This window comes from Martes martes (genome assembly GCF_963455335.1).
Source record: "Martes martes genome assembly, chromosome: 6".
Classification (NCBI taxonomy): Eukaryota; Metazoa; Chordata; class Mammalia; order Carnivora; family Mustelidae; genus Martes; species Martes martes.
In genome coordinates, this window is record NC_137893.1 from 58,206,114 (window position 1) to 58,233,287 (window position 27,174).

Here is a 27,174-nt window from a genome sequence, read left to right on the forward strand (position 1 = left end):
CTGTCGGAGAAACCACGGAATCTCTGGACTGGGAAACCAGGTCAAGAGCATGGGAACTGTGCCCAGAACCAGGGGGATTGAGTATGCATATTCAAAGCTGACTCCCCAGGCAGAGGGGACTGCCTCCCCTCCCAGTCTCACTCCCAGAATAATGGCAGACAGGAATTTATCCTCCACACAGGAGACTAGAAGCACATTCTAAGCAGCCTAAAAAAAACATTTAAAGATAGACAATAGAGGCTCTAAGACAAACAGCTGCCCCACATCACCTACATCACAGCTTTTTATTTGAACACCCTTAATCATGCTTGCACAGTTAAGAAATATCAGGCATCTGGGGAGTCTGGGGGATTCAGTTGGTTAAACATCCAATTCCTGATTACGGCTCAGGTCATGATCTAAGTGTGGTGAGATCAAGCCCCACGTCAGGCTCCACACCCTGGGATTCCCTCTCTCCGTCTTCCCCCAATTCTCTCTTCCTCCCTAAAAGAAAAAAAAAAAAAAAGAATTATCAGACATCTGAGGATATAAGCCCTTGCATAAATGTTGGAATAAAATATGTAAACAGAGAAAGGCAACTTGAAGGAAACAATGACTAGGCTGGCAGAGAATTAAAAAGTTAACTAGTGTCTACAGAAAATAAGAGAAGGTTTCCACCAATAAAATAAGAATAGGAAACGCCAAAAAATAAAGACATAGAGAACAACAACAACAACAAAAATGTAAACGTGGTTGTAGCAATGAAAACTCAATAGACCAGAGGATAAAGTAGAATAAATCTTGCAGAAAGAAAACAAAAAGAAAAAAATCATGAAAATTAGGAGGGAAAGCATAAGCAAATTAAAAGACCAGTCCAGGAGAAGGCCCTCAAAGAGAGACTAGGGAAAACAATTATTTCCTCAATGAAGTAATTTAAGATTTCTGAAAATTTCAGGATATACATTTCTAACGTGAAAGGGCTTACCCAGTGTTCAGGGACAAAAACAGACCCCCACCAAGGCACATCACAGAGATATTTTAGAACACAGGGGACATGAGAAGATGCTGTAGGTTTTCAGAAAAGGTGAAGGGGAAAAGATCACATTCAAAGTAACAGGAATCCAAGTAATTCTGAAGTTCTCAACAACAATACAGGAAGTTAGAAGAAAATGGAGCAACACACTCAAAATTCTGAAGGGAAATTAATTCTTACTAATATTAACTTCTCAACTAAGTGTGACGGTAAAGGTTTTTCAATGAAAAACTTTACCCCCACTACACACACACACATTTTCTAAGAGAGTTTCCAAAGAATATGCACAACCAAAACAAGAAGGTAAACCAAGAAAAAGGGAGACATGCTTTACAATGTAAAAGAGATCCAACACAGGAAAAAACGCAAAGGAATTATCATATTTACCCAGGCTGATGCACCAAGCATCTGGACTCATACATGCCCACATGCTTCAGAGGAGATTAAAAAAGATAAAATTGACATAATACCCAACACATATTAATGTATCAAGAAGATATTTCAACATCTGGTAGACATGTGCACCTAGAAATAAGTGTGTACACAGAAAACCAGGCAAATGAGAAAACAAGACAATTCTTAACTAAGGGAAAACTACAAGTTGAGCAGTAAAGAGGAAGTAATCATAGTTTTCTATATGACTCAACACTGAGTAGCCTACAGAGTCATAAAAATGTAACCCTGAACATTGAGTCAATCAAAATTACAATAAATCTCAGTCAGCAGGATGAACAGCTGAGAAGTGTTTATGACTAGGTTTGGTAAGAGTGGAAAAGACAAGATATCTAAATCCTCATCTTCATGACAGGAAGTCAATAGGTAATATCTAGACCTGAAAAAAACAAGTATTATCACAAACTTGGTACTTAGAGATACGTAGGCAATAACAGAAGTAGTGCTTTTTTCCCCCTAATGCTGTGCCTTTTATCCCTATAACTTAACTCATTTCATAACTGAAACCTGTATCTCCCACTCCCCTTCATCCGTTTTGCCCATCCTCCCATCTCCCTTCCCTTGTGGAAACTATCAGTTTGTCATCTGTATCATCTAATTCTGCTTTGTTCATTTATTTATTTAGATTCCACTTATGAGTGTAATCATATGGAATTTATTTTTCTCAATTGGACTTATTTCACTTAGCAAAATACCCTCTAGGCCCACCCAAATGTTGTTTCAAATGGCACAATCTCATACTTTTTTTGTGACTGTGTAATATCCTGTCGTATATACACCACATTTTCCCTATCCATTTGTCTATTAACCTAAGTGTCCATCAGTAGAAGTGTCTCTATTTTTTTTTAATATTTTATTTATTTATTTGAGAAGGAGAGTGAGAGAGCACAAGCCAGCAGAGAGGCAAAGGAAGAGAGAGAGAAGCAGGCTTCCCGAGCAGGGAGCCCCATGTGCGGCTAACTCCCAGGACCATGGGATCATGACCCAAGCTGAGCCTAAGAAAAAGTATCTTGAAAAGATGAAGGTAGATGCCTCTGGGAGAAGGAATATGGAGAACAAGGGTTGGAGACTATTTGTCTCTGCAAACTTTGTTTTTGTTTTTTTTAAGATTTTTTTTTTTTTTAATTTGACAGAGACACAGCTAGAGAGGGAACACAAGCAGGGGGAGTGGGAAAGGGAGAAGAAGGCTTCCAGCCGAGCAGGGAGCCCGATGATGAGGGGCTCAATTCCAGGGTCCTGGGATCATGACCCCAGCTGAAGTCAGATGCTTAACGACTGAACCATCCAGGCACCCAGAACTAGCTGATTCTTAACATTATGTGCACATTTCACTTTAATGAAAATAACAAGCTCACAGAATTTCTAAGTTCATGCAAAATAGTACCAAGAGCAGTGGTTTTTGGTTAGACCCAGAGACCCAGATCTAAGTACAGGAGGTAGGAGATATTGTGACTTTCATGGGCCCCTCCCACTACAATATCAATATTTAAAATTATTTGTTTGGTATAACTTAAAATATGTCAAGGGTTTATTTTTTCTTCTTAGGCAAAATTCAATTAAATTTCATAGGCTCTTTAAAAATATCATTGACCCTAAGCACTACGCCTCCTAGATAAATCCTCCCTGCAAGAAAAAGAAAGGGGGAAACACAGATTTATGTTTTCTCTATAAGTAACAAAGTTCCTTTTGCTGGGAATCAAAAATTCTAGGTCAGAATGGTGGGAAATTAAATGACTTCATAAACAAAGTTTTATTTGCTCTGATACCAATACTGTTAGTACAAAGCCATTTTACACAATGTTTACTCTTGATTTTTCTAAACGTATTTCATAGCAATAACATCATGTTGAAATGCTTGAACCCAGCAGCTTAATGTAAACCAGTATTGAAGTTGTTGGATATATTTTCAATTTTCTATAGGGCTATTCTCAACTGAATACAATATTAAAAGACTTCTATGTCTCCAATTCTTTCTCCATTATTATAAATTGAACCTGACATTTGCCTTTGAGTTACAATCTTTATACAACTATATGAAGATTATATCATACATTGTGATCAGCTTAATCATTCCCATTTCAGTTGGTTAGGTTGAGATCAATACTTTATTCCCAAAGATGAAGGTGAAAACTAAGAGAGTTGTTTTTAAAAATCTTTTCAATAATACCACACAGTTGTACAGCTTGATACATTTCTCTGAGTACTTTCTCTTTTCTACTTGGATGTCTATCATTTCCATTTCAGGGTATCTATAATGAAACTTCTCTTTAGTACTCTCTCCCTCTCTTGACTTCCTCAATCCATTCAATTGGTACAATTCTGGTTGCTGTAACTTAATCCTGGCTTGAACCTAGTATTCCTGCCTCTCTTCCCCATGCTCAATTATCGAATGAATTAGTAAGATCTATTGACTCTTCTTTTGCATTATTCCACACATTTGTGTGACCCATTCCCAAACCAATCACCCCTTCTCTTCTTTATACCTGAACTTCTGTCATGGCTTCCTAATTGGCCCCACTCGTCCAACTCTTCCTCCTTCAATCAATCCATCCTCCACTTTTCCATCACAGCAACTTGTTAGCATGGTGATGATGATGTTCAAAAGTATTCAACAGCTCACAACTGCCTGTGGGATAAAACTGGTCACTTGCGTGTAGTAGCAAACAATTCTTGCTATTCTCAGACTCCTTTTCATATCCGCTTTTTCTCAAAAAGTCCTTTGTAGAGCACCCCCATGCCTTTGTCACTCTGTTGTTTTTTCTGGAATGTCATCTTGTCGCTTCTCCTTCCCTTTTATTGATGTGCCTCAAGCCCATCTTCCCGTGGAAGCTTTTCCTAAGTACTCATCCATGTACTCATGTGTCCTTTGTAGTCTTAACATTTTGTTGTCAGTACACCCATTTAAAATGTATCATATGCTGCTTTGTTATGGTTAGTTACGGCCTCTTATTTATATATCTTGTTGTCTAAATAAATTAAAAGTTCCTTGAGGGTCTAGAGTCTGTCTGACCCTAACATGGTGTTGATCACATAATATGTGTCCATTCTATAATGGACTAATGATGGAAAAATATTTTTCGTTGACTTCCTCCATTTCCATGTAGAAAGAGGGCATTGTAAAAATGTGAAGGTCCTTAACATCACTGAACTGTGGTATTTACTTTATATATTTTATATTTATAATATAAGTTATATATATTTATATATTTACAAATATATAAATATATACTATATACAATTTTAATCATAATAAAATAGACATCTCATGAAATTTACATATTTTATACACACACACACACATACTGAGGTTCATGTTTTATATATCCTCATATAGCTAAACTTTTAATGTACTATCTACTTAGTTTATCAAACACGAATGATTTGAGAGAAAACATTGGTTTCAAGTTCTAGCTCTATCAGAGACCAACTATGTAATGACCCTGGGCAAGTTAACCTTTTTTTTAAAGATTTATTTGTTTGTTTGTTTGTTTATTGAGAGACAGAGCATGAACCCAGGGAGGAAGAGAGGGAGAAGGAGAACCAGACTCGCTGCTTAGAAGGGAGCCTGACAATAGATGCAATCCCAGAACCCCAGGGACATGACCTGAGCCAAAGTCAGATGCTTAACTGACTGAGCCACCCAGGCGCTCAAAGTTCTTAACTTTTAATGCCTCCATCACCTGGTCTATAAAATGAGTAGATGGATTCACTAGGTAATCTCCAAAGGTCCAGTTCTACGAGTCTAGGACTTTACATCTCTGGAGAACACACATCATCTCCAGAATTAGGGAAGAAAGTGGTCTCTCTGGCTCTCTTCCCAGATTTGCAAACCAAACCATCCGAGGTGAGCATAACCTATTCCACTCCCAGACCTGAGGATTCTAAAAACAGTTTGGAAAACTGATAGCCCCCATGGATCTGGAGGACTGTGATTCTGCCCCATGCTGGCTGTGCCTCTTTTTCGGGAATTCCAGCTAGACTTGAATTCAACCTGCCTCCTCTTCTAGCAGGACTCACTGGACCCAGGCTCAAGGGGAAAGGATCAACCCCTCCTTCAGGTGGGGCCTCTTAGCAAGCCCCTAGCTCTGCGCTTCGCATGGGGGAAGGGTGGGAAAAGGAGCTTTTTCTTCCCTCAACTATAGCATATCAGGGACAGCTCGAAGAGACAGGTCTCCTTCATTAGCTTAGCAAGATTTCTGAGCAGTTTATTAAGTTCAGATTTTCAGGGGAGGGACTTTTGTCTGTTTTGCAGTTGCAAAATCCCTTAAAATACATATTTTAAAAATTTTCTCACTCTTTGGGGAAGACTACTGTTTTGATGGTTGTCCTTTGAAATTAATTATGGAAGCAGAGTTATTTCATTTGTTTGTTTTTTGTTTTGTAAAGTAATACCAGTAGGTTTTGTTTGAATGTGCAAAAATCTCTAGTTCAACTTTTGGCTGAGATTAGTTACAATAATTACAAATCTGTTAACCAAAACAGCAATAATTTCAACAGTCTTTAAAAGTGCTAGCACCTTATAAAACCCCAAAGGCTTAATTTATACATGCAAAGCTTGGAGCAAAAGATGAGGGAAGGGGGCTGTCTTCTTAATTGTAGATCACCAGACCACCCCTGCTTTGCCAGGAGTCCCGAACAAAGGGGAAAGCCAAATACTTTAGGCCTGAGATCACCCTATTCTCAACCAATCTTTGTTTAAAAAAGAGAGACAAAAGAAAAAAGAGAATTTCTTGCTGTCATCATCTTAATAAGTATTTAACTATTGAGTGGCTAACAGATTTCTCTACGGGACTTCAGCTTATCTCTATAATGATTAAATAAAACTGAAACTAAGTAGATGAGGAAAGTTGGACCGTATCAAAATTACAAGTTGGAAAGATAAGGTCAGCAGCAAGAGTAAAACACAAAAACATAAGAATAAATTTTGGCTTACTTCTTGGCATTGTGCTACAATTTTTGTGAGTAACAATCCTTGTTTAATTATCACAAAATGTTATTTATTACCAGGCCACTCCTACTAGAACCTTCTCTGAGATATAGTCCCCAGAGTGGCTCAAGCCAGCTGCACTGTATTGCTTATCTTTCTTCGGCTAATGGTATGGTTTGTTCAGTATTAAGATCCCCAGGGTTAACTTCTTTAAATTCTAGAAGTCCTCATTGTTCATTTTTCAGTCTTTGTGATTGATTAACTGTCTGGGGTTGGTGGGATGAATAGTGTGGTTACTCTGGCATTTCCCAGACTTGACCTCCAGCCTCTCTGGTGGTTTATCTTGAGTAGCCAAGGTTTGGATCCTGCCAAACAGAGATTTGGTGGTTATCATCATTTCTCTGGTTATGTTGGAAAAGAGGTTTTTCTGTCAGTGCCTTTGTTTCTAATACCAGTTGCGTGGTTTTGTGATTATACTGCAATTTCTTCAAAAAAAAATTTAGCACTACTATGATAGTTTTTTCCAAGAGTTTCCTAACCAACACATTTTTTCAATATTAAAAGTAATACTGATTTTTTTTAATCGAGAAGATTTTCTCCTAAAAAGGAAACTCAATCCCAGTTTGTTTATCGGTTTCTCTAAAAATTAAGTTTTTCTGTCTTTAACCAACATGTTCAGCCTGCAGGCTAGACTGGAGGTGGAGAAGGTCACAGAAGAATTCTTCCAAAGGAGAGAGCGTAAATGTTTCTATACCCCTTTGATGAGTCAGAAACAGAAAACTAGGGGCTGGGTGACAGCTCCCCCACTAAAGAATTCTAGAAAAGAGCGATGCCCTCAGGCTCAATGATTTCAGAGCTATATTGCTCTCCTTGAAGTTGGCTTTTGGTAATAGATGTCAAGAGGTGGGGGGAGGGGTACAAAACAGAGATCAGGGCAACTATATTCCTTTTTGGCCATTTTGTCCCATTGTATGATCATGTGTCTATATAGAGAGAGAGGTATGATTGACATAGAAAAAAAGCTGTACATATTTAATGTATATACCTTGGTGAGTTTGAAGCTAAGCATACACCCATGAAACTGTCACTATAAACAATATAACAAACATAATCATCACCCCTGAAAGTTCCCACCCTCCCTCTTTTTTAATAAGAAAATTCAATATACAATCTACTCTCTTACCAGTTTTTTAGGTATACAATACAGTATTGTTAATTATATACACTATGCTGTGAAGTGAATCTCTAGTACTTAGGCATCTTGTGTAACTGAAACTATATGCCCTTTGACTAATATCTCCCCAATTCCCCCTCCCTTTTTATTCTTATTTTTAGTAGGCAAATAAAGTCATCATTAAGATGAAAGAGTTGAATTCTCTCCTTGTGAGGCTCCTAGTAAACACTTCTTGCAACCTTGGAACTCTCAGGTAAAAATATTCATCTACATTTATTTCATGACCATTTTAAATAATGAATTTCATATATTCTTATATAAACAGAAGCAGCAACACTCAGAGCCCACAATGTGTTTCCATTCCCAGTTCTGCTACTCACCAGCTGTAACTTTGGGAGGATATTTAGCCTCTCAGTTTCCCCATCTATAAAATAGTGATAGTAATACTTACTAATAATACTTGTACGGTGTTAGGAAGGACCCAATAAATATAATACATAAATGCATTTAGTGCAGTTCCAAAAGAATGGCATCCCATAAATCATTATTATGCTTTAGATTTTTTTTTCAACAGAACCTGATATATAGTCAGGAAAGGTTTGAACACTTTACTTTGTTTTTATTATGAGACTGAGTTAAGGCCTTATAAAAATCTTATTTCCTTGTTAAACCTTACAAATGGTGTGATATATATTTTGCAGATAAAGAAATTGAGGCCTAGTGCTATGGGCTGAATGGTTATGCCCTCTCAAGATTCCTATGTTAAAGCCCTAACACTGACGGGATGGAATTTGAAGGTAGAACCTTTGAACATTAATTAGATTTAGAAGAGGCAATAAATAGGAAGCCCCCATGGTGGAATTAGGGCCATTCTGAGAGGAGAGGGAGACCAGTACCCTCTCTCTCTCTGCAATGTGAGGGTACAGCGAGAAGACGGCTGTCTACAAACTACGAAGAGACTTCTCCCCAGAAACAAAACTGTCTGGCACCTTGATCTTGGACTTTCCAGTCTCCAGATCAGTAAAAAATAGATGTTTGTTTGGTGTTGAAGTCAGCCAGTCTATGGTACCTTGTTACAGCAGGCTGAGCTGACTAAGACACTTAGCAAAGCTAAGTAAGGTCACCCAAGATCACACAGCTGGTAAGTAGTAGCCCCAGAATTTGGCCAAGTGTTTGATGCCAAAGCCTAGGCTTTTTCCACAAAGTGCCACTGCCACCCAAAGTAAAAGAGACACTTCTTGGGTTTCTTCAGACAGAAAGTTCCCCTGAGCCAACCTGAATCCAGCCAGGACACTTTGCTGTGTTACTACACATATGTTATTTGACTTTTCTGTGCCTTGCTTTCTTCACCTGTAAAATGGGGATAATCATAATACTCTATTTCACAGCATTGTTGAGAGAATTTTATGGAGACATATGAAATGTTTAGAACAGTGGCTGGTGTGGAGGGAATTTTCTATTATTGTTATTATCACTGTTTATAACCCTGGGATCAACCCAGATCCGTCTTTGGGAGATGGGAGAAGAGAGCAACAAATGCTTTCTTCTCAGCATACATTGTGAGACGTTACCTAGGACAATACCGGTGCGTTCCTGGTGGAGTAGTAAGTTTGTGGCCTCCCGAAACCATCCCTGAGGGATTTTAGAGCAGAACTGTACTGGTCACCAGTAGGAATCAGCCACAGAGCTTTGCAAAAACAGTTCACAACCCATCCTCCCACCTCTCACCCCACTCTCACTCACCTCCTCCCGCCAAGTCCGACCACTAGTCAGAATCTGCAGGCCTGGGCCAGAAATAACCCATTTTTAACAAGTATCCCATGAGACTCAGCTGTGCAGCCTTCTAACCTAGCCCCTTTCAACTGACTGAGCTACCCACGCATCCCGAATGGGGAAAAAATGAGACCCAGGGAGGTTGCATGATTTTCCCAAAGTTCAGGGCTCTTCCTACTCCAAGGTGTTAACATTCACACAGAGGTGCTGTCTGATCATCGCAGGTCCATTGCCAGGACAACTCTTCATCCTTCCCAGCCGAAAGAAATAGAGACTCACTAGAAATGCTGAACTAGTCTCTCAGGCCTGCACCCCTTCTCCTGCATACCCGGGCTGTTGGAAAGCAGAGGGAGGGGGCAAGAACTGCGTGGCTGCTGGTGCTCCCGCCCCCTCCTCTGTGAGCTGGGGGGACAAACGTGGAGAAAAGGTAACTCACTTGAGCCAGCTTGTGTTCTTGGCCTGGCATAAATTCCGTAGGACTCTGCCGGTAAACATGTCATTTATCTTCTATGTGGCTTAGCCCCAGTTTGAAAATAATCCAGGTTACCTTTTGAAAAGCATCTTATCTCTCTTTTGTGTTCTTAACCAGATGCGACCCTCTTTTTTCTGCTGTTGTGGCTGCTGCCAACCCTGGGGTTGAGGCCGAACCCACAGATCCTGCAGAAGACCCAAGTTGCTCATTTACTTCCTCTCCCACAAGCTTACCTTGTGGGTAGACCCGTGTAGACCCGCTGAATGGTTTTCGTAGCAAAGAGACTACTGACTTGTCAATGTAGCCTTAAAAATCAGCAGAGGCTTTCTCTGAGAGCTCCCCCGTGTTTCAAGAAATCTAAGACATAAGGGGAAAACAAATCTCTTCAAGGCTCTCCTGAAACTGATTTGTAAACGTTGTCAAACAACTGTCTTAGCCATTGTTTAAAAATATAGGAGCTCAGTCTCTTTTTGGCGGTTGTTTCTAAGTGTCTCCGAGGCCGGGATAGCTAATAAAATGGGAACAACTGGAATCATCCAGAGAAAACCAAGTAATTGTTACAAATACCCAGTCCTACACGGTCAGAAGCTAAGCTGGAAACGTGCCAGTTGCTAAGAAGGATGCCTCGACATTCCTAAAAAAGGAAGGAAAAAAAATAGTTACGGGGACTTGTTTCTCGTTCTTGATACAGATACTCCCTACATGGAATCTTTCCTTTGGCTCACCAGGAGCAGAGGGCTGGAGGGCAAACAGTCATTTTTTAACCGGGTGGATTTTTCTCCTGAAGCCCAGAGAAAAAAAGAAATGTTTTCTCGGAGCGAACATCCTGTATTTCCTTTATTGTAACACTCATCAATCTTATAATTGCTTGTTCAATACCTATCTTCCAATTAGACTATAAATTCCATGAGAGTGACTCTGTTTTTCTTATTTGCTACTGTGTCTCTGGTTGAGAGCCCTGGTACATAGTTTGACACTCAGTAAATATCTTTTGAACAAAATGCTGAATAAATTACACAGAAGCCACAGCCTTCCACAGGGGTGATTGGAACTAGTAAGATTTACTTTGCAGATGAAGCCACTATGTGGAGTTGAAGTTGCCATTATGTCCCCAAAGGGGTAGCGTACATAATGGAATCAATGAGATGAAGGGATGAATTTCTAGTTTTGAAGCCAAAAGCAGGGAAGAATCTTACGATTGCAGTGAACCTGGTGTGAGGACTAAGAATCAAAGAAAAGAATCCCCAACTGCACGTAGGTCTGGCTACCTTAAAACATGTTTCATCTTGGCTGCTTGGGGGGTTCAGCTAGTTGAGCATCTGGCTCTCCGTCTCAGCTCAGGTCTTGATCTCATGGTCATCAGTTTGGGCCCCCACATTGGGCTCTATGATGGGCATAGAGCCTACTTAAAAAATTTTTTTTTCATTTATTTTATAGTACATCTTAGTGTTTTAGGTTCAGTTTGTTTTAACAAAGATTTTTGGTTTTAGATTTATTTAAAGGTTTTAGATTTATTTAAAGGCAATAGTGTGAAAGTAGTCACATCAGTGGTTTAAACTGCATAAGTTCTACAACCCAATGACCATCTTAAAGCCATCTGGGGTACATTGCTGGTTTTGTTGTTGATAAATAAAGCTCTTGAAAAATAAACTTTTGGGACTGCCTGGATGGCTCTATCAGTTAAACTAAGCATCTGCCTTCAGCTCAGATCATGATCTCAGAGTCTTGGGTTTGAGCCCCATATCGGGCTCCCTGCACAGCAGGGAGCTTGCTTCTCCCTCTCTCTCTGACCATACCCCTGCTAATGCTCTCTCTCTTGTTCTCTTTCTGTAAGTAAATAAATAAAATATTTTTTAAAAATAAAAAATAAAAAAATAGACTTCTAAGTTAAACATATGAAGTGTGCAATAATGTCATAAATGCTACATGTTTTAAAAAACTGAGAAAACAACATCATCTCATTGACACAACCTCTTTTGATGGAATGACTGTCTATCTGAAGATATCATGATGAAATCCTAATCGATAAATAGTTTCTGGTATATCTCTGTTGAACTTCAGTTCTTGTAGGTACTACTTCTTCTGAAGAAAACTGAGAGAAATGGACTCAGAATTGTAACAGGAGCTCAGAATCAAAATTTGGAGAGCCAGGAAAATGTAAAGGAGACAAATATACTGACTTTTTAATTAAGGAATTTTGAATAGACAACACTTAAGAAAAAGTCGCTTGTAGTTGGGCACTTAGGTGGCTCAGTTGGTTAAGAGTCTGCTTTTGGCTCAGGCCATGATCCCAGAGTCCTGGGATGAGTCCCACATCAGGCTTCTCCCTCTGTTCTTTACCCTGCTTGTGCTCTCTCTCGCTCACTCTCTCTCTCTCAAGTAAACAAATAAAATCTTTTAAAAAAATCACTTGTAGTAATGTATACTTACACATTTAAATATGATTTGTTTTTAGAAAATCTGCAGTTTGGCAGCTTTTTTGAGGTATAATGACGTATAATAAACAGCACATATGTAAAGTGTACCATTTGATGAGTTTTGACATATATTTATATTTGTGAAACCACATCACCACAATCAAGCAAATCCGTTAGCCTCAAAAGTTTCCTCATGACCCTTTATAATCCCTTCTTCCTGTTTCTTCCCCCAAGCAAACTGATTCTCTCTCTTTCTTTCTTTCTCTCTTCCTAGGTAAGCTCTATGTGGAGCTTGAACTCACAACCATGAAATCAAGAGTTGCATGCTCCACTGACTGAGCCAGCCAGGCACCCAATCTTTCTTTCTTGGTTTAATTAAAAAATGTTTAATTGTGATTTTAAAAATAACATAAAATTTATTATCTTAAGGATATAACAAAGATTAAAGCAGAAATTATTGAAATTGAGAATAGAAAAAAATCAACAAAGCTAAGAATTGCTTTTTGAAAAGATCAACAAAATTGAGAGTCCCTTAGATTCCCTAAGAAAAAAAGAGAAAAAAAAACTCAACTAATATCAGAAATGAAAGAGGGGACATTTCAACCAATGTTACAGAAATAAAAAGAATTATAAGACACTACTATGAACAATTATATGCCAACAAATTGGATAACTTAAAAGAAATGGAAAAATTCCTAAAGTAGACAACCTACAGAGACTGAATCATGTAGAAAAAGAAAGTCTGAACAGACCACAACTCCTAACAAGATTGCATCAGTAAACAAAAACCTCCCAACAGATTCCCCTGGTTCATAGATGTCTGGCCTAGAGCATCAGGAAAAGACTAAAGATTAGATTGTAAGAAAATACAGAAGCCATGTTTCAGAGACAGAAATTACAGGTGGTCATCAGTTTGTAAGACATGAGTCTCACACAACTAGCAGTTTGGTTCTCAAAAGATCTCTAAATTGTATGCAGTTACTTGGGAAGGTGGGTCAGGACTCTGAAAAGGGGTCTTGAATTGATGTGGAAGGGAAAGTAGGTTCAGGTGAATGCACAGATAAAAATAATTTCAAGGGACACACAGGCAATGATCATCATAATAGGTAATATACTTCTGGGTGACCAGACAAAAGAGAAGGCATAGAATGGATTGATTATTCTTCTTTGGCCATTGTTTGATAGTCTCATTCCCAAATCATGTATAGTCTCTCTAGTTTCAAAGGACAAGGATTAAAATATATATACCTCCTAACAAAGAAAAGCCCAAGACCGGATGGTGTCACTGGAAAATTCTACCAAATATTTAAGGAAGAATTAACTCCAATCCTTCTCAAACTCTTGCAAAACACTGAAGGGGGAATATATCCAAATTTGTTCTATGAGTATTACGCTGATACCAAAGCCAGATAAAGACAGTGTAAGACAACTCCAGACCAATATTCCCAATGAATACTATGTAGAAATCCTCAACAAAATACTAGCAAATTGAATTCAATAGCACCTTAAAAAGATTATACACCGTGACCAAGTAGAATTTATTCCTGGATGGTTCAACATCTGATCAGTAAACATATGAAAAAATGCTCAGTATCGCCAATCATCAGAGAAATGCAAAATCAAAACTACAATGAGATATCACTATATACTCATTAGGATGGCTACTATAAGAAGAAAGAAAGATGAGAAAAAAAGAAGAAAGGAAAGAAGGAAGATAGGGAGGGAAGAAGGAAGGAAGGAAGGCAGGCAGACAAAAAGTACTGACAGGGATGTGGAGAAGTTGGAGCGTTGTTGGTTGGATTTTTAAACGGTGCAACCACCTTGGAAAATAGTATGGCAGTTCCTTATACTATTTCATTTCATTTCATTTCATTTCATTTCATTTCATTTCAAAGAGAGAGCACAAGCAAGGGGAGGGGCAGAGAGAGAAGCAGGCTTCCCGCTGAGCAGGAAGCCTGATGCGGGACTGGATCCCAGGATCCCAGGATCATGACCTGAGGCAAAGGCAGACGCAGATGCTTAACCGACTGAGCCACCCAGGAGCCCCCTTTTACTATTTTAGTTATTCATTTAATTAATTACCTTAAATTAATTACTAATTTAATTAATCATTTTATTTTAATTTAAGTAGAACTACCATATGATTTAACAAACCCACTTCCAGATATATATCTCAACGAAATGAAAGTGTGGTCTAGGAGATGTTTGTACATCCATGCTCATAGTGGTGCTATTCACGATAGCCAGAGGTGGAAAAACACAAATGTCCATCAGCAGACAAATGGGTAAACAAAATGTGATCTACACATACGAAGGAATACTATACCATCTTAAAAAAGAAAGAAATCTTATCACAAGCTATGACGTGGATGAATCTTGAAGATGTCATGCTAACTGAAATTATCCAGTCACAAAAGGACAAATATGGTATGATTTCACTTATAAGTGTTATATAAAGTAGTCAGATTCAGAGAAAGAAAGTAGAATGCTGGTTGGCAGGGGCAAGGTGAGGGGGCTTGGGGGGGTACTGTTTAAAGGGGATAGTGTTTCAGTTCTACAAAAAGAAAAGGTTCTGAGGATGTTTCCTAGCAACATTACATACAATATTTCACAATAATGCAAATATACTTAACACCACTTAACTATACCCTTAAAAATATTGAAAATGGTAAATCCTATGTTTTTTTTTAACCACAGTAAAATAAATTCTATAAATACATAAATAAAACTGACCATATCAAGCACTGACAAGAATGGGGATGGACTGGAATTCTCATAGATGGCTAGTGGGAATATCAAATGGTGTAACTCCTTTCGAAAGTTTCTTCAACTCCTTTGGCAATTTCTTACAAACTAAACATGCCCCTGTTCCACTCTAGGAATTTACCCAAGGGAAATTAAAGCGTAAGTTTATACAAAGACGTGTGTAAGAATGTTCATGGTAGGGGCGCCTGGGTGGCTCAGTGGGTTAAAACCTCTGCCTCTGGCTCGGGTCATGATCCCGGGGATTGAGCCCCACATCGGGCTCTCTGCTCAGCAGGGAGCCTTCTTCCCTTCCTCTCTCTCTTCCTGCCTCTCTGCCTACTTGTGATCTCTGTCTGTCAAATAAATAAATAAAAATCTTAAAAAAAAAAAAAGAATGTTCATAGTAGCTTTATTTGTAATAGTTAAAAGCTAGTAACAATCCAAATATGTATCAACAGTGAATAATCAAATTGCGTATATCCATACAATGAAATACTACTTATGAAATAGGTATACAATTTAGATATCATTTGAGTTTCTATTATGTATCAAGCACTATGTCTAATGCTTTAAACATGTAATCACAATTCTATGAGGTAAGAATCATCGGCCTTATTTTATAGATGATGAAATGGAGTCTTAGAAAAGTTTGTAGCACAGGGTTACATAGCCAAGCTATGCCAAAGCCAGGACTTAAACTTAGGTCTGGAGAACTATCAAAGATGGAATGCTTAGTCACCACACTGAATTTGTTAAATTCAGCAGGAGTAACACACTGATTAGCTGACAGTAAACACCTCAATTGAAGAATTCTTTAGGAGAAGAAAAAAAAAAGCTCTCTCTGGCTGCTCACCAGTGGCGTTAACTGATATATTGTACAACAGTTCAGAATGTGGGCTTTCAGTGTAAACAGCCTACGTGTGAATTCCCATGGCTACCATTTCCTAGTTGTGTGAGCTGTTCCATCTCCCTGTTCCCTTAGCTTTAGGGTGGAGATAATAGAGTTTACCACATTCCCTGCTTGACTTGAAACAGTTCCTGGCGAATCTTAAAAAACCACCCATCTTTATTTAACTTCTTCAGCGTAACTGAATGCTTCCTATCTCTATCAAGAGGGTTAAGATACGTTCAAAAAAGAAACACAAACAAACAAAAAAAACCCACTTCACTCAGCTTAAGGTATTAAAAGTGATTCTATGTAACGCCCCAGGCTAGGCACTGCTATGGAGCAAAGCTGAGTCAGAGGAGAGTCCCTCCCCTCAGGAATTCTGCAGTCTCTTAAGCCAAATGCTACACTTGGCCTCTTGAATATTCTTCACATTTACATGCCCCTTCACTTTGTGCTTGGTTGAACTTTACATTTAAATTTTTGACTTTGCAACATTCTAACCTATTTTGCATTATGATGTACTGTGTAGAGATCATTTCCCATTTAGGGCTTCCTAAATTACCAGCCCAACTTCTTTCTGGATGGGAATAGTTCTTGATATTAATATTTCATTTCCTTTTACTGCTGAAACTTAGTGAAACTCACTAAGCTAAACCCATTTGGAAATAAAATTTAAGCATTTTAAGCACCATCAAACATAACTTGTAGGGACTGTAATGTTATCCACAGAAATTGACTCACCCCTTTCATGAGAGGCGGAAGGAATCACAGGTGACAGTAGCTTCAAGTAGACCAGGTTTTTGGTACTAAGTAGATGACCTCTTTGACTTACGTGAAAAGCTAATATTGATGTCAGATTGACAGAATCTTTCAAAGAGCAAAGCTAAAACCAGGTTCCATGTTAGCACAATACAATGTGTCTAAATCATGTGACCCCTCTGTAATGTTGGTTTTAGGACAGGACAACTAGAACAACTACATCAGGTTGCCTGGCTTAGGGAACAGCACTGTGATGGATGCTAGGTAGTAAAATTACGTTGTGGGTTGAGCTGTGTCCCCTAAAAGTTCATATATTGAAGTCTGAGTCCCCACCTCAAAATCTGACCTTATTTGAAAGTGGGATTGTTGCATGTGTGATTAGTTAAGTTAAATCAAGGTCAGTAGAAGGGCCCCTAATCCAGCATGACTGGTGTTCTAATAAAAAGGGGAAATTTGGGCACAGAGATTCATACATAGGGAGAACACAATGTGCAGATTTGTTGGAATTATGCTTCCATAAGCCGAGGATCTACCGTAAGCTAGGAGAAAGATGCAGATCATATACTTTCCAGGCACCTTCAGAGGCAGTATGGTCCTATCAACCCCTAATCTCAGACTTCTAGGCTCCAGAGCTGTTAGACAATAATTTCCATTGTTTAAGCCATTGATACTCTGTTACAGCATCTTATTAAAATAATATAATTTGGGAGGGGAATTCTGTTCTCTTCTCTTTTTTTCTTTGTGTTTCATAAATGTTAGAGCTCCTCTGCAAGTCGATTTTATTGTTTGCTTTAATTGAAGGATATAAAGACAAAGCAGTCCCTTCTCCCATGTTGCCTAAGATTTACTATAGGAGATAGGACTGATCAACTGGGAGGCCATATTTGAATCTCAGCTCTGTCACTCATTTGTTCTGAGACTTCGGGCAAGTTACTTAGACTCTCCCAAGTTTTAGTTTCTTTCTTTATGACATGGAGATAATAAGATCACCTGCCAGTGTTGTTGAATAATTGAGATGATGTATGTAAATTAATAGTGTGCTTTAACAAAATGCACCCATTATTATTACAAAACAACTACAATTTAAGGCAGAAAGATCAAGACAAGATCAGAGATGTAGCAGGTGCTTCCGGGGCTCAGAGGGGGTGAGATCTCACATATGGCTGGGGAACCTGGATGAGGGTGGTGGCATTTAGGTTGGTTTTAATTAGTAGATGGGATTGGTGAGAAGGCACTCATGGTGAAAGAAACAGCATGAACACAGGCAATGTGTCCCCAAAACACAGGCACATTCAGCAAGTAGTATGGTTTAGATTGGAGGGTCGGATATGAATTTTAGATTAGCTCTCTTCCTTAGAGAACACCCTTCACAATCTTGGCTTAAATGGTTTCCTATCTCAGCCTTACCCCTTTGCATTGTATCGCCATACTGATTTTCTTTTTAGCTTGTGTTGCAAACTGTAATTCTCCTATTTATCTGTTTACTTATCTATTTGTCTGTAAAAGCAGAGTCCATCTCTCTTATTCAGATCCATATCCTAAAGAGATGCTCAACAAATATATGCGGGAAGAAAGGGGGAAGCGGCGGGGAGAGAAGGACGCAGATTGAAAGGGTGGGAGGAAAATGAATGAATGAAGCAGTAGAGTAGTCCTAGTAGATCAGGTGCAGAGGTAGTCTGGAACCAGAGCATGAAGGGGCTCTCGAAAGGGCAGACTGAAGATCCCAATGCAGACGTCTGAATCAATCAGTCTATCATCTATCTATCTATCCATCTATGTTTTAATTTATATACACACACACATATATAGATAGATAGATCTATATATCTATATTTTTTAAGCCCCAATGCAGGGCTTGCACTTATGACCCTGAGATTAAGACCATGAGATCAAGACCCCAGCTGAGATCAAGGGTTGGACACTTAACCGACTGAGCCCCCGGGCGCCCCTCTGAACCAGTATTCTTTTTTTTTTCCAAAGATTTTGTTTATTTATCTGACAGGCAGAGATCACGTTTATTTATCTGACAGGTGAGATCAAGTAGGCAGAGAGGCAGGCAGAGAGGGAGAGGAGGAAGCAGGCTCCCTGCTAAGCAGAGAGCCTGATGCGGCGCTCCATCCCAGGACCCTGGGATCATGACCTGAGCCGAAGGCAGAGGCTTTAACCCACTGAGCCACCCAGGCGCCCCTGAATCAATATTCTTAAAGGAAAGATTTAGTATTCTGTATATCTAACATCCACCTCTGGTGGGTCTTGTCTTCAGGCAAATTTGGGAAATTGTTTAGACCAATGGTTCTCAAAATATGGTGCATCCAGGACTTTGTCAGAAAGGCAACTTCTTAGTCCCCAGCATAGACCTACTGATTCAGAACCTTGAAAGAATCTGTATTTTAAGAAGGTCCCAGGATAATTGAAAAGCACTCAGAATTAAAATCCTGCCTCTTACTATAGCATTTAGTCTTAATGTGTTCGGGCTACTACAACAAATATACCATAGCCTGGGTGGCTTAAACAACATGGACGTATTTCTTGCAGTTCTGGAATCTGGAAAGGCCAAGATCAAGGTGCCAACAGACTGGGTATCTGGTTCCCAGACAGTCGTCTTCTCGCTGTGTCTTCACATGGCAGAAGGGGAAAGGGAGTTCTCTGGGCCATCTTTTTTTTTTTTAAAGGACATGAATCTCATTCATGACCTACTTAGCTCCCCAAAACTCCACTTCCAAATACAATCATATCTGGGATTGAAGTTAAAACTTTGTCAGGTATTTCTGCTATAAGTATCCTTCTTGTAAACATCTTCGCTGCAAGCATTTTCACTGCATAACTAATTGTCCTTAAGGCAATTTTGCTGTAAATGATTAAAAAAAATAACTTGTTGATAGTTTGTTTTCTTAATGCAGGGATCCATTTTTATATTGTAGATATATATTATATAAATCTTAGCCTTCATTATGGTCTATACAGTGGCACAGAGTTTTAATCCTCATTCCCCATGGAATTTAGGAACATCTATAAATGGAGATGTAACAATATGCTAAAAACAAATAACAATGTGAAAGTCTTTCACAGCTCAATACAAAGCACATCTACAAATATGCATCCTAGTATTTAGAAACTGATACCTCTCTTAATGAAGGAAGAAATTTTAGTGAAAAAAGATAAAGCATGATGCCAAACAAGGAGACAAGTCAAAAGTAAAAAAAAAAAAAAAAAAAAAGATAATGCTATGAATGAAAGATTTTTTGGTTTGTTGTTGTTTTTTTTTTTTTAATTAAAGATTTTGAAGACAAATACTTAGGTACAATTCACAAAATAAAATCAGTCATTTGGGCAATATTGCCATGAACCTATGCTACATATTTTGGATATATTCCAATGTTTTGCATTTTGCAGTCCATTCTTTTAAGTTTTGTCATTCATTTTTCATGTCTCATTATATCCTTTTTAATGAATGTCCCTCTTTTATTTTTCGTGATTTTTGTCTTTTATGGAAAACTTGCCTGACAACCAATTAGTTATGCAGCAAAAACATTTGTGACAAAGATGCTTACAGCAAACTACCCAGAAACAGTCTCAACTCATGAATTTTAGATGACACAAACACTCAGTCTATAGAACATTCTTTGATGTCCACTCACTGCTTTGCTTAGTCCAGGTCTGAGTAAAGAATTGGACTAGATGTACTTTGGAGTGATGGGAGTCTTACAGAAATCAGAAATATAAATATTCCCACTCTATTTGGTGCCTATAGATAGATCTCAGCCTCAACTATGAGAGTCCCTTAAAATTGCAACACACAAGCAGCCTGTTAAACAGCAGTTATTCTGGGACATTCCAGTCTGAAGCCAAAAATGATCTCCCACCCGGACTCAAAGAACTCAAAAGGAAAACACTAGTGACAGTAAATCACCGTAATTAGAAAAAAAGACAATGCAGGAAAAAACAGAAATAAACTCAAAGAAATAATCTGTCCCCCATTTAGAAAAATCCTAAAGTCTATTTGTGAGGAAATACTAAAAGGGTAGGGAACAGACCAAAATCCTTTCATGAATCATGGAATCTTAAACTGGTATCAGATGTTCTCCAGCCCCAGCGAGCCATAGCAACATTTCAAATTCTTCCAAATAAGGTAGCCCAGCCAAAAGCTAAGCTCTTAAAGACAGTGATTTCCTCTTACCTGATTGTCTATTTGGGGTAGAATGAACCGATTGTTGTGAGAACTGAAGTGCATTTATACATGTAAGACCAAAAGGATTGTGGAGGTTTCTTTAAACACACACACACACACACACACACACACACACACAATTTTTACTGAGTCAGACTTTCCAGTGTATCAGTTGGAGTAAAGGGTAGTATAAATCCAAGAGGAGAGGTTGTCTGTGGTTTCATTTGGTGGTCAGGAAGCTAGAGGGGATATGTTTTCCCATTGTAACATAGCAACTTGATTTTAGGACTTCTCCTCTGTCATGTGCACGAAGGGAGATGCCAAATATCTCACAAGAGAATTGTCCAGAAGGTGTAGAGATGCTCTTTACCCAGGCTATGAGCTCTCAGACATACATGTAAAAACTAACTACTTCAAGCTGAATTCTTGGATTGCAGAAACTTGAAGAGTAAATAGTATAGAATTATAGACTCTTGGCAAGAACTCTTATTAGAAAGCTCACTACAAGAGTTACTTGTGTGTCCATATAGTCATGTCCTCCACCCCAGCGGTGGGGGTGGTGGGCTGCCTGGGCCAAAGTCAGCTCCCCTGGGCTAGTCATCTCAGGTGGTGAACAGCTGACTTAGTTTACCCCAGTGTGCCACATAATATTGTTCTGTGTGACAAGCTGTGAAAAGACTGGGAAGCTCTGGGGTGAGTTACACCCAGGCTATAGGCTTTCCAAATATATGAATAGATGAGTGAGTGATTTTGGGTGGCACGCCATTAAAAACACTGAACTGCTTAGTGAGAAAAAAAAACTTTCCTATTCAATTCTTGTTTAATCCTTCTGTCTAGAGAGAGAGAAATGATGAGTTTGGTGTTATCATATCTTCAACTATCAATTTTCCTTTTAACAAAGACAGTCCAGATCACAGACACAGAGCTTTGGCGATGCAAACTCTAATGAGGATTTAATAACATAAGTTTGTTTTATTACATTTTGGGGGGGCACTGATTTTTTTTTTAATTTATTGAAGTGACTTCAAGTTTCATTCTAAAATAAACTTATTTAGACAAGAATAAAGAGTTGATGCACGGAAATTACTAATAAAAGATGGTACAAATTGTACCTTTCCCATAAAAGATGATATTCAAATGACTAAAGTTCTAAAAAACATCATCCATTGGGTCGCTTGAATTCACTCTACAATATCTCTGATAAATCATTTAAAACCCTTCTGGACATAGCAAACATTGTCAGTGTAATTCATTCCTTTTATAGATACATAAAGTTGTTAAAATTTTAACACTATTGGGTGCCTGGGTGGCTCAGTTGGTTGAGCGACTGCCTTCAGCTCAGGTCATGATCCCGAACTTCCAGGATCGAGTCCCGCATCGGGCTCCCTGCTCAATGGGGAGTCTGCTTCTCCCTCTGATCTTCTCCTCTCTCATGCTCTCTCTCACTCATTCTCTCTCAAATAAATAAATAAAATTAAAAAAAAAAAGAAGGCAACATCTTTAAAAAAAAAATTTAACACTATTAGTTGAAATATGTTTCCCAGGAACTTCTTCCTATCAATAATTCTAATTAAATATTTGGAGATAATCTCTTTCTTTAGTTTCCTCCCCCATACTGTTACTATCTGTCTTCTCCTGTGACACATACACACCAGACCTTCTTTCTTTAAGTCAAACTCTTCTATTTCTTTCCCTTTGACACAGCTCTGGTCACACTCACTGCCCCGGCAATTCTTCTCTGGGTTTATTCTAAATTAACAGTGTCTCTCTTAAACTGAATCAATAACAAGTATTTTGGTTGCATATAGGAAAACAAAACAAAACAAAAACAAACAAACAAATAAAAAACACAAAGAAACCAAAAACCCAGTTAGCTTAGGCAAAAAGGAGACCTTATGGTCTCACTTAATTAAAAACTCCAGAATAAGTTTCATTCAAGGCATGGTTTTAAACAGAGGCTCACAGAAGATGGCCAGAATCAAGTTTCACCGTCCCTCTCATTTCACAGCTCCATTTCTCTAAGAAAGAAATCCAGGGAGACTTTTCCCTCAGAAGAGCAACATGGTTAAAAAATACAGCTTTACCTTTTTGCAGTCTCAAATCTAGTAGAGCTGAGTGGGACTCTTTCAGAAATCCAGAGCAAGTCTCATTGTATATTAGCAGTTCTGAATGTGTCACATGTTTTCTTCTAAGCTAAACACTGTTACCAAAAGAGTGTGGTATGCTGCTCCATCAGGAGTAAGAAATAAAGAAAACTTTCCTGGAAGTGCATGGTCTTAGGTGAGGAAAAAGTTGATGTCTCAGAGGGAAAACAAATTGTATTTACTGGAAAAACTCATATTGTGTGTCCAGATATGAATTCAGTTCCCTGGGTAAAGTCAAACCAGTGAAAACAGTTGACAATTGCCTCCTTTATTATGAACTTCAGGTGTCAATATAGGAGTGAGTGAGAGAGTGTTCTCCATTCTAAAACTATACCGGGGGCTTTTATTTCCCAGTCCTCTCTGTGCCGGAGCCCTATGCATGGTGGGAGAAATAGAAAGCATGACATCAATATAAGACAGTGATCTTTCATTTCCAGACCAAAGTATGTAATTAACAAGAGCTAGTGAGAAGAACATGAAGAAAGAAGGAGGAGGAGGTGGAGGAGAGGAAGGAGGAGAGTGTTCTAGTAACTGGATACCCTGATAGCAACCAGGTATGGGCAATGACAGCCAGAGAGGTGGGAGAAAACCATACCAAGTGGTGACTATAACTCAAAAAGCAGAGTAGAATTGCCAAGAAGAAGAAGAAATTTCCCAATTTCAAAACTCATTTAGAATCAAGACACCATAATATTGATATGAAAAAACATAAATTAATGGAACAGAATTTAGAGTTTGGAAATATTTATGGTCAATGTATTTTTGGAAAAGAGTCAAGAAAATTCAATGAGAATTGTCTTGCAACAAACAGTCCTGGAGTAATTAGATATTCACATGCAGAACGATGAATTTAGATCCTTACCTCACATCATAGACACAAAAATAATTCAAAATAGATCATAAAGCAAGTTGTAAAGGATGCTAAATTAGATTGCATCAAAATTAAAACCTTTTGTATTTCAAAAGACACCATTAAGAAAATGAAGGGATAAGTTCTAGAAAGAGAATGTTTGCAAATCATGTATCTAATAAAAGACTAGTATCTAGAATATATGAAGAACTCTTTTAAATCAATAATAAGTGTTGGCCAACACCAAGTGTTGGCAATGATGTGAACACCCTGGAAACTTTATACCTTGTTGGTGGGATTTCCAAATGGCACGACCACTCTAGAAAAAAATGTGACAGTCTCTTAAAAGGCTAAACATAAATTTACCATATAGTGCAGCAATTTCACTTCTAGGTATCTACCCAAGAGAAATGAAAACTTATGTCCATACAAAGACACGCACGTAAATGCTCACAGCGTCATTATCCATAATAACCAAAGAGTGGAAACCATTCAAACTTGCACCAAGCAGTGAGTGGATAAGTAAATGTGGCATAGCCACACAATGGAAGTCTATGATGCGATAAAAAGGAATGAACTGTAAACACAAGTTGCAACATGGATGAGCCCCAAAACCGTTACAGTAAGTAACAGATCACATAATTCCGCCTCTATGAAATGTCCAGAAAGGCAAATCTGTAGATTCAGAATATAGATTCGTGGTTGTTGGAACTGGAGGGAGGAATGGAGGGAGGAATGGGGATTGTCCGCAAATCAATTTGCACTGACGGAAATGGACTGGGATACAATTCCATGTACTTACTAACGACACTGAATTGTACACTTGAAATAGGTGGATTTTATATGCAAGTTATCTCTCAGTTATCTCTCTATTTATTAGAGGAACCGATAAACACATAAATAAATAAAACAGAATACTCACAGCAACCCAGAAACAAACTTTGTAAGAGAAGATATGTCCCAGCAAAGTGGTGGAATGAGGAATGATGCTTATATTTTTGTGTATTTTCCAGTTAAAATGTGTTTTTAAATCAGGAGAAAATTCAGAAAATTGTACTCTGAGAGTGAAACATAAAATCGCTCCATGATGGGCCAGCGGAGAGCGATGTAAAGTCACCTTGATAAAGAGACAAAATGGCTCTCAGGCCTGCAAGATTCAGCAGTGACCTGATTACAGTTAATAACACATCTAAAGAAAGATGAATCAATCAGCAGAGAGCACTGATCAATAAAGAAAGCAAAGAAAAGGGGCAGCTGAACAGGCAAGCTTTGCAGGGCCTGACCAATGCCCTGCAGGAAGGCGGAAGGCTAGGCAGCGTGGGCGTGCCCTCCCCACAGTGGGGATGGACACTCTCCATCTCCCCGGGGCTTCAGAGCATCAGACATTCTAAGGGCAGTCTGGCAGATTTGTCTTCTTTTAACTGCATGCTCACCCCATAACACTTTTATACATTTTTTTCCTAAGTGATTCTGTGTACAGAGTAAGTCCATTCTTATTGATATATTATGAATTCACACACACTTGGGTTATATACTTGAGACTCCCGACGTTTACTTCAGTGTAAGTCAGCTTGTCCGAGCAAGATGAAAATGATGCTCCTGGAAAGCTGAGAAAGACTCTGGACAGTAGCAGATTGGTGAGGACGAATGCTGCCTCTTGGAAGTCGGTCAGTCAACTGACCTTGCTCGGTGACATCCCACTCTTGACAAGAGCTTCCCATTCAGCCTACCATATCAAGAAATGCAAGACACAAGATTTATTCAAATTATTGTATGTTCAGCATATTTTTTTAAGAAGCCACTTATGGGAAGAATTTAAATTATTTAAATCTTATACTTACTGACTCCAGATCCATCCAGCCATAGCAACTATAATTCCAGCACTAGCTGTTTCAGCTCAGCCTTACTCATAAAACCAGCCCTGGGGAAATACAGAGCTTCCTTCCAACAACTCTTGCTGGTGGCGATGCTCCATTGCTTGTGATACTCCATTGCTGGTGATACTCCACCACCAAGAGGCTGTGGCTCTGTGTCAAAGCCTCTGGGGGACAATGCGCCTGCCTCTAGGGACAGTGGAGCTTACCCATTTGAGCACTGAGCTCTAGTGTCCCACAACATATAGGTACTTTTCATGACTGATCTTATGTCCTGTTTGATAATTTCTACTCTCATTTCCAAATGGAACTTTGAGGCCAAACTCCTCTACCTCATTCCTGCCTGCCCTCAACCTCCTTCCACATGACCCTATGCTAATTGGGCCCTGATAGTGTCCCTGCCTTGACCTGCATGGACAATTTGATTTTGGCACTCTCTTAATGCTCTGAGGCATCTTTTCCCAGAAGAGGAACTTTGTCGTTCCTATGGCAACTTTGTTGCCATAGTACTACTATTTGGGGATGCCTGGGTGGTTCAGTCAGCTAAGCATCTGCCTTTGGCTCGGGTCATGATCCCAGGGGACAGTGATCGAGCCCCGCATCATCAGGCTGCTTGCTCAGTGGGGAGCCTGCTTCTCCCTCTGCCTGCGTCTCTCTCTCTCTCTGACAAATAAATAAATAAAATATTTATAATACTACTATTCAATTCTGATGTGAATCACCTACAGTCAGCATCAGACTCCAAGGTTTAACGGAAGTCCCCAATAAAGAATACCCCCATTTCAGGGACCAGCTGCAAGTTCAGGGTCCCCAGACCACCTGCACTTCTGATCAACTGATCAACCAGTTGCAAATTTTGGAGGTTTTACTTTCCTTTCAGGTTTGATAATATTCTAGAATGACTTACAGAACTCAGGAGAGTGTTACCCATATGATTGTCAGGGTATTTTTATAAAGGATACAAGTCAGGACTGGTCAAATGAAGAGTCCTATACAGTGAGGTCTGGGAGGTCCCACATACAGAGTTTCCATGCGTTCTCCCTATGGAATCAGGACCCATCACCCTTCTCGCACATCTATGTGTTCACCAAGCCACGGTGCCCAGAGTTTTTACTGAACTTTCATTATGTAGGCATAATCGATGGTATCACTGGCTACATGACTAAACTCAATCTCTAGCCTCTCCCATCTCCTTGGAAGTTGAAAGTTTGTGCTAGTATCACTGTGGCTCAAGACTCCACTTTTAATCCATGGTTGGTCTTTCAGGCAAGACCCGTCCCCATTCTGAGTCACCTACTTAGCCTAAACTTAGGTGTGGTCCAAGGGCCCACCCCAGGAAAACAAAGACTCCCCTATCACGGGGGAATTCCAAGAATTTGGAGTTTCTCTCCTCCCTAAGAACCAGGGATGAATGCCAATTGAATTATTTATTATATAACACTTGCATGTTGCAATCACTCAGGAAGCTTTCAAAAATGTTCATGCCTGGGGGCACCTGGGTCGCTCTGTCAGTCAAG

The 27,174-nt window shown here is 39.0% G+C and overlaps 1 long non-coding RNA gene across 1 annotated transcript in view; it reads right to left on the bottom strand.

Annotated features, from left to right (window-relative positions):
- Positions 1-257: 257 nt before the first annotated feature.
- The window catches only part of LOC308345235, a 45,827-nt gene continuing 18,910 nt past the window's right edge, over positions 258-27,174 (bottom strand). The window contains exons 3-4 of the long non-coding RNA XR_013967045.1: positions 3,949-4,091; positions 258-483 (exon numbers count right to left, since the gene is read on the bottom strand). This is a non-coding gene — a long non-coding RNA (uncharacterized lncRNA). The remainder of the gene's footprint in view (positions 484-3,948; positions 4,092-27,174) is intronic.